Source organism: Hyperoodon ampullatus (assembly GCF_949752795.1).
Source record: "Hyperoodon ampullatus genome assembly, chromosome: 3".
NCBI lineage: Eukaryota > Metazoa > Chordata > Mammalia > Artiodactyla > Ziphiidae > Hyperoodon > Hyperoodon ampullatus.
Genome location: NC_136916.1, coordinates 63,711,196 through 63,720,202, shown reverse-complemented (window position 1 = coordinate 63,720,202; position 9,007 = coordinate 63,711,196). Strand labels below are relative to the sequence as shown.

The 9,007-nt window shown below is 40.2% G+C and overlaps 1 pseudogene across 1 annotated transcript; it reads left to right on the top strand.

Annotated features, from left to right (window-relative positions):
• The first annotated feature begins 1,102 nt into the window (after positions 1-1,102).
• On the top strand, positions 1,103-1,600 carry LOC307050583 (large ribosomal subunit protein uL11-like; annotated as a pseudogene). The gene has a single exon. The product of its transcript is annotated as a large ribosomal subunit protein uL11-like (transcript).
• Positions 1,601-9,007: the final 7,407 nt, after the last annotated feature.

Below are 9,007 nucleotides of genomic sequence, written 5' to 3'. Positions count from 1 at the left end.
CTGAAGCCCGTGCACCTAGAGCCCGTGCTCCGCAGCTAGAGAAGCCACCGCAATGAGAAGCCCGCGCATCACAACAAAGAGCAGTCCCCGCGAACCCCAACTAGAGAAAAGCCCGTGCACAGCAACAAAGACCCAATGCAGCCAAAAATAAAATAAATAAATTTATTTTAAAAAACAGCTGCAATGAGGTATCACCTCACACTGGTCAGAATGGCCATCATCAGTCTACAAACAATAAATGCTGGAGTGGGTGTGGAGAATAGGGAACCTTCCTACACTTGATGAGAATGTAAATTGGTACAGCACTGTGGAGAACAGTATGGAGGTTCCTTAAAAAGCTAAAAATAGAGCTACCATATGATCCAGCAATCCCACTTCTGGGCATATAACTGGAGAAAACCATAATTTGAAGAGATGCGTACACCCCAATGTTCATTGCAGCACTATTTACAATAGCCAGGACATGGAAGCGACCTAAATGTCCATCAACAGAGGAACGGATAAAGAAGATGTGGTACATATATACAAGGGAATATTACTCAACCATAAAAAAAGAACGAAATAATGCCATTTGCAGCAACATGGTTGGACCTAGAGATTGTCACACGGAGTGAAGTAAGTCAGACAGAGAAAGACAGATATCATATGATATCACTTATATGTAGAATCTAAAAAAAGGGTACAAATGAACTTACCTACAAAACAGAAATAGAGTTACATATGTAGAAAACAAACTTATGGTTACCCAGGGTAAGGGTTAGGGGAGAGATAAATTGGGAGATTGGGATTGACATATACACACTGCTATATATAAAATAGATAACTAACAAGGACCTACTAAATAGCACAAGGGAACCCTACCCAATACTCTGTAACGGCCTATATGGGAAAAGAATCTAAAAAAGAGTGGATACATGTATATGTATAACTGAATCACTTTGCTGTACACCTGAAACTAACACAACATTGTAAATCAACTATACTTCAAGAAAAATTAAAAAAAAAAAAAAAAGACTTCCAGCTTTTGGCTCAGAGGAGGCCAAGGTGCAACTTTCTTCAGTCGTCCCAAATCTGGGTTCATCCGACACCAGCTGCCTCCACCATGTTGCCTAAGTTCGACCCCAACAAGATCAAAGTCGTGTACCTGAGGTGCACCAGTGGGGAAGTCAGTGCCACATCTGCCCTGACCCCCAAGATTGGCCCCCTGGGTCTGTCTCCAAAAAAGTTTGGTGATGACATCGCCAAGGCAACTGGTGATTGGAAGAGTCTGAGGATTACTGTGAAACTGACCATCCAGAACAGACAAGCCCAGGTTGAGGATTGATCATCAAGGCCCCAAGAAACCGCCAAGAGACAGAAGGAAGCAGAAAAACATTAAGCACAGTGGAAACATCACTTTTGATGAGATTGTCAACATTGCCTGACAGATGCGGTATCGATCTTTAGCTAGAGAACTCTCTGGAACCATTAAAGAGATCCTGGGGGCCACCCAGTCTGTGGGCTGCAATGTTGATGGCCGCCACCCTCACGACATCATAGATGACATCAACAGTGGTGCAGTGGAATGCCCAACTAGTTAAGAACTGCAAAGAAAAATAAAGGGTTATTTGACAACCAAAAAAAAGAAAATTCTACTCTTTTTTTTTTTTTTTGGTACGCGGGCCTCTCACTGTTGTGGCCTCTCCCCTTGTGGAGCACAGGCTGCGGACGCACAGGCTCAGCGGCCATGGCTCATGGGCCCAGCCGCTCCGTGGCATATGGGATCTTCCCAGACTGGGGCATGAACCCGTGTCCCCTGCATCGGCAGGTGGACTCTCAACCACTGCGCCACCAGGGAAGCCCCGAAAATTCTACTCTTGCCTGAAGAATGTTACTCATGTCCTCAGGTATTTAAACGGGAAAAGGAAAGACCATTCAATATCAGTCTTGGGCTAAATCACCCACAGACAACCAAACCCTGCTACAATAGGTCTGCTCTTGAAATCCACCTAATCAATGACTAACCCCACTTCATTTTGAGCCAGTCATAGCCAATCACTCATATTTAACCTAAACCCCACATTTCCCCCAAGCCCTATATAAACCCTATCTTTTACTTTGTTCACAGAGATTATCTGTCTCCTTACATTCTCCCTTGCCTGGAAATAAATAATTTCTTAAATAAATAATTTTGTGTGTTCGTTTTTCTTTCTAGATTTGAAAGAACTGTGATTCCTTTAATACAAGCAAACCTAAAATGCAATGAATTAACAAAACAGAAGTTTAGATTCTCCTCACCTAGCAGTCTTGAACAGGTGTTCAGCTTGGTGGGGCAGCTCTCATCCTCCCTGTCATTCATGGACCAAGATTCCTTCTATCTGTTATCTTTCATGGCTCTGTCACCACTTGCATCCAGCTAGGAGGAGAGGAAAGAAAGAGTTTCATTGTGTGTGGGTATGGGGAGAGGTGTTTACTAGGCCAGTCCTGGAAGTGGCACCCATCGATTACCCCTTAATCCATCTTACATCCCATTAGAGAGAATTTAGTCTAGAGGTTATATCAAATTGTAAAGGACAGAATGTATATAAGTAGGGAGCTAGAGGTCTCCATTACAGGGTGTAAATCAGAAAGCATCTTAATTTTTGTCTTCCACTGGCCCTTTAGTTCATTCTCTATGGCTGGTTTTCCCTTGCCCCTTTCACCTTGGTCAAATCCATCAACTTTGCTAATTACTCTTATGTATTAAAATTCCTCCTGAAATGCTAGTCTCCCAAACAACATCAGTTAAGTAACAGAAATGCCCAGCCCCCTCTAATAGTCATTACTCTAAAACTGATTTAAGACTGAGGCTTCTTCCTCTCTCCCAGCGTGGGCCTCTAGGATGTGAGTCACCGCCTATGGAAAAGGGGTGTGTGATCAGTTTCATTCTTTCTTCATTCAGTGCTTCCACTTTCCTCATCTTGTTGCTACTCTCTCTAATCCTTCCAAGCTGGGTGGCTGCTAGTTCGTCCGGTGTCTTTGGATAGATTAGAAAAAGGTTCCCCCTTCTGGGTGAATGCAACCCCATGGTGAGAGAACTGCACCTCTGTGTGAAGTAGAAAAAGGCAACTCTTCCTCCAAGTAGACACAACCCCGTGCCAGGGCCTATGGTTTGGAGAGTGGAAAGCAGGCTGGATTTCAGCCCCCATTAGCACCTGCAGTCAGGTGCCATTTTCAGCGAATAACTTACACAACCATGAAGCCTGTTAAGGTTGGAACATATGGAGGAAGTCACAAGGGAGACTGTAATGTTTGTACTTGACTAGTACTGTCATGAGTGGCATCTGCATTCTCTGGGGTTCGCAGAGGTTTAAGGCTTGCTCTTTTTTTTGCAGGTTGTATCTCTGAGTTCTTTAAAGCTCCATCATTCCATCTTTGGGGATCTCATCTCTGTACTTTCTTTTGCATAGATGAGTACATTGCTTTTGTGGTTGTTTGTTTACAATTCTTTCTTGAGACTCCAGGCATCTGGTGATATGCCTCCACCTTCCTTCTGCTGAAGTCCACTCACTTCTTTTGGCAGCTTTCTTGAACAGGATCCAAGACAATGCTTCTCCAGAGCTCTTGCATGTATGTACCACATTTGGACTAGAGAAAATATGCTCATTTGAGCTATTGTTGGGAGTTCTGTTATATTCCAAACCATAGCCTCATCTCTACCCCACAGGATGCCTGAGCCAGTCCTTTACCTTTTATATATCCCAGATGTAACTCAGACATCAGCCACCGTGTCTCTCAGATTGGAAGCAATATTACATATTGCTGCGTGTTCCCAGCAAAATTCCTTACATCAGTGTAAATGAGGCAAAGGGCATACACACCTCAGGATGAGGTTGAGGATGGTGGCAATGACTCAGTACAAAGTACAACAGCTTCCTCTAAAAACCTTGACTCTCCTATCTTTTTTTCAACCTCTCCAATGCCTTTTGTAAGCTGGAGGTAGGTGGTGAACTAAGAGTAAAAAACTGGTTTTCTACACTCTCCCTCTGCAAATCCTGTGTTGGTGAATTTGCATCTAACTTTGAATATGACCTTATTGTTTTGGGGTCTCAGCCAAATCTGAGACTAAGTGAGGTTCATTTAACCATCTTATCTATACATATCTCTGGAAGTATACAGATGGAACAGAAAATATTCATTACCTTTGGAGGGAAATTTGTTGGCACAGGGAAGCTGTGGGAGGGAGAATTTTTCACATATACTCTTTTTAACTGCTTTAATTTTAAACTATATATATATGTAGTACCTATTTAAGAAATTAATCTTCTAAATGTATATTGAAGTACATTCCTGCAATAGAGCACTTTCCAACTCTTAAAAAGAATGAGCTAAAAATTCTGATGTAGAAATATCTCAAAGATGTTGTTAAGGAAGATACAGAACAGTTCATAATGTACCTATTTACATACAATAAAATTACACATAATTACATGTTTTTTAATACATGAGAAACATTTCCAGAGTAATTTTATTGGGATAGACTAAATTATGTTGTAGCAACATGTTAAACTTGAAATCTCAGTTGTTTACCACAGAAAAGGCTTATATTTCTGGTGCATACACGTGTCCATTGAGAGACAGGCAACTCTTTTAGGGAAGCTGTTCTCCATGTGGTAACTCAGGGATCCAGGCTGTTTCCATCTTGTGGCTCCCTCACCTAAAGGCATGGCCTCCACAATTGCTGCAGCATGGGGAGAGAGAGCTGGAGAGTCACACACTGGCACTAAATGCTTTGGCTCAGCAGGACACATGTCACTTCTGTTTACAGTTCTCGAAGTAGAACTAGTCTCATGAGCCCTGCCTCACTACAAGGCAGGGTAGGAAATATTGTCATTCTTCATGTCCAGGAAGAAGAAAATAAAATGGGTTTCAATATCATGTTGACATTGTCTCTGCCACAGGACACATACACAAAAAGGTAACAGGAGGAGGGAATCTGAAGATCTGAAATCAGAAGACTTACTTTTCACAGTACTATTTACTATATTCACTGTATATTAAGTATGTATGTTATTTGGATTTTTTTAAACCATTGGGTCATGTATACTTTTTCAGTGAAAGGAATTATTAACTTTAGCATCAAGAGATACTAAAACTAGTTTTATGAGGAATAAGGTATAGTATAAAAATATCTCCCCACATGATACTTATTAATTACAAATGGACAAAGAATAACTTTACAATGGAAAACCTGACAGACACCACCTTAACTTAGGGATCAAATTTAAATAACATCACCAGTAATGGGACAAATAGATATCTTGTGCCTCCTGATTTAATGAACTGAGAAAAACACAGCATCATTTTTGTGATATTCCTGCCAAAAATGCATAGCCTGAACTTAATCCTGAGGAAAAAACAGATAAAACTAAATTGAAGGACTTTATACAAAATATCTTGCCTGTATTCTTCAAGTGACAAGGTAATGAAAGGCAAAGAAAGACTGAGGAATTAATCTAGACTGAAGGAACTAAAGAGACTAGTCAACTAAATGCAATATGTAATCCTGGATTGGATTCTGAACCAGAAAAATACTATTTTCCTCATTGCTACAAAGGACATTATTGAGACAATTAATGATATCTGAATAAAGTCTGTAGGCTAGATGGTATTATTGTAACAATGATATTTTTCTGATTTTATAATTGTGCTATTGTTATATAAGAGAATGTCCTTGTTTTAGGAAACATACACTCAAGTGTTTAAGGGTGAAAGGGCATCATATCTGAAATTTACTATCAAATGGTCAAATGGTTCAGGAAGTAGTTATATATTATATTATATATATATACATATATACACATAAACATACATACATATATATGTGAGAGAGAGAAAGAAAGAACAATAAAGCAAATGTGGTAAAATGTTAACATTTTGAGAATCTGAATAAAAGGTATATGGGAGGTCTTTGTAATTTTCATGCATCCATTCTGTAAGTCTGAAATTCTTTTTTTTTTTTTTTTTTTTTTTTTTGTGGTACGCGGGCCTCTCACTGTTGTGGCCTCTCCCGTTGTGGAGCACAGGCTCCGGATGCGCAGGCCCAGCGGCCATGGCTCACGGGCCCAGCCACTCCGCGGCATGTGGGATCTTCCCGGACTGGGGCACGAACCCGTGTCCCCTGCATTGGCAGGCGGACTCTCAACCACTGCGCCACCAGGGAAGCCCTGAAATTCTTTAAAAATAAAAAGTTTGTAAAAGTGACCAGTAACTAACTACGCTTATTAAGTTTGTGACTTCTAAATATAATGCTGATCATCAAGTTTTATTTGTAATAGAATAAAGGTGCAGAGTAATTATTTCAAAATTATATCTCACAGACTTACGGTGAGGATCAAAGGTTGTAATATGTATAAATATAGTCTGTTGTCATTATTGCATTGTTTATGTGTGAATACATTTTTTCATTATTATTATTATTTTCATTTTGGCTGAAGTGGGTGATTCCTACTGGAGAGTAATAGAGGTTGAGGTTGAAAGACATGGGTTTGACATGAGAAAAAGACAAAATCTTTTGATTTTGAAAAAGATACCGATGAGACTTCCCTGGTGGTCCAGTGATTAGAACTCCGAGCTTCCACTGCAGGGGACCTGGGTTCGATCCCTGGTCGGGGAACTAGGATCCCACAAGCCACACGGCACAGCCAAAAAAAAAATACAAATAAATAAATAAATACATAAAATTAAATTAAAAAAAGAGAAAAAGATACGGAATGTCAGGCAAGGGGGCTTGGATTTTGCCTTGTAAAAGTCACTTTTGGGATACTGAAAAGTTGTTGCTTACCAAAATGGGATGGGGGAAGCTGAATTCTTAGCAGTGCTGGTAGTCTCCTTAGGGATCAGCTGATGAATGGTCCAACCTCCTCATTTTAGTTAAGCTAGTGGGTTATGCAGATGAGGCATCTAGACTAGAGTCTTGAAGATGAAGCTATGAAGATTCAAAGATTGAGAGGGCAAATAAAGAAAAACAAAGAGATGAGAAATGTCACATTACCAGGACCAGCTTCATAATTTGGGGGCCCATTGTGAAAAGAAAATTCAGGGCCCCTTGTTCATAAGTTATTAAGAATTTCAAAACAGTAACAGCAGAACATTGTACCAAGCAGGGGATCCTACTGAGCATGGGGCTTCATGTGACAGCACAAGCCACTAACCCATGAAGCTGGCCCTGCACACATAATCTACCAAGGATGTCCACATTCTGTCATTCACCCAAGGTCACTAGGTATTTTAAGTTGAAAGGGACTGGAACCCTGATTCAAAATGGCTTCAGTCCTAAGGAAATGTAGATGGTGGAAGGTTGTTCTTCAGGCATAGTATGAGCAATAGCACTTGAAGTTATCAAAGGCCCGGGTTCTTTGAGGCAAATCTCTATGTTCAGTGTATGGGATTTGCCCTCAGGCGCCATAACATCCAATGTATGAAATTGGCCAACTTCTCCTGTTCTCTCTGAAGGGAGCAAAAATTACTTTCCCAGGAGCCTCTCACATTTCCTTAGCCAGAATTGGGTCCCAGTTCCATGGCAGGAGGTATGTGGAGCCATGATTTGATTAAGCAATCATGATGCCCCTCCTGGAGCTCGGAGTGGGGCCATCTTCCCTTGAAGCACAGGGCTACATGGAGGGAGGTGGCACCTGAACAAAATCAGGGCTCTGTTGGGAAAGAGGAGAAGGAGTTTTTACATTGGTCCCTGACATGCTGCTGATTCCAGAACTGCTGATACAAAGGCAGGGTGGTGGGTTAGCAACATCATGCTGTGTGAGAAGGAATGATGTTACACAATTTAACCTTAAGTGGGTCACAAAAATATATTTTTATTTCAGTAAAGACATGTTTATTCTTATGTATATATTTAAAAAATAAATTGTAAGAGGAACACAAAGAGCACTAAGCATAAAGAAAAAACTGATAATTCAAACTTATTAAAAAGAAGAATTATTGTTCATCAAAGACTCCATTAAGTGAGCAAAAAGGCAAGCCATATATTGCATATATGTATATGCAATACATATATCTGACAACAGACACCAAGAGCACGTGCATACACACACACACACACACACACACACACAAACACATATCAATACCTATACATGCATGGGGTGGGGGTGGGGGGAAGATGGGAGAAGATGCTGTAATTGTGTAATTTGTGGCAAGCCAAGAAGGGTCCTTGGGGTTCTGGAGCAAACCCATGCCATCTGCAGTGGAGAATTAAACACCCTTTGAAAAATATACACACATGCTACAATACAAAAAATCAATAAGAAAAAAACTAGACAACTCGATTAAGAAAAGGGCAAAGTACATGAATACTTCACAAATGAGGATATGCAATTGACTGACAAACATGAAAAGTTTTCAGCCTCATTAGTCATCAGGGAAATGCAAATTAAAACCACAATGAGATACCACTTTATGCCAATGAGAATGGCTAAAATTAAAATGACTGATGATATCAAGTGCTGCTGAGGATGTGAAACAAGTGGAACACTCATTCAGTGCTTCTAAAAGGGTAAACTGGTACAGCCAGTTGGAAAACTATTTGGCAGTACCTAGTAAAACTAAATATGTCTATGACTCGACTATTTAACTCTTAGGTATGTGTCCTCAAACAGGCATACATGTGTACAGTAGAAGACACTAATAAGAACATGAATAACAGTGCTTTTCATGATAGCTAAGACCTGGAAACAACCTAAGTGTCCATCAATGGTAGAATGGATAAGAAAATTGAGTTGTGATCACACAACAAAATACTATATATCAATGAGAGAGAAGAAATTATTACTATACACAACAAAATAGATGAACTTCACAAACATAATGTCAAGAGAAAGAAACCAGCCACAAAAGAATACACACGCTGTAACTCATTCCATTTATATAAGGCTCAAACACAGGTAAATGAGTACACTCATACTCATAGCAGTGTTATTCACAATAGCCAAAAGGTGGAAGCAACGCAAGGGTCTAGCAACAAATAAATCAA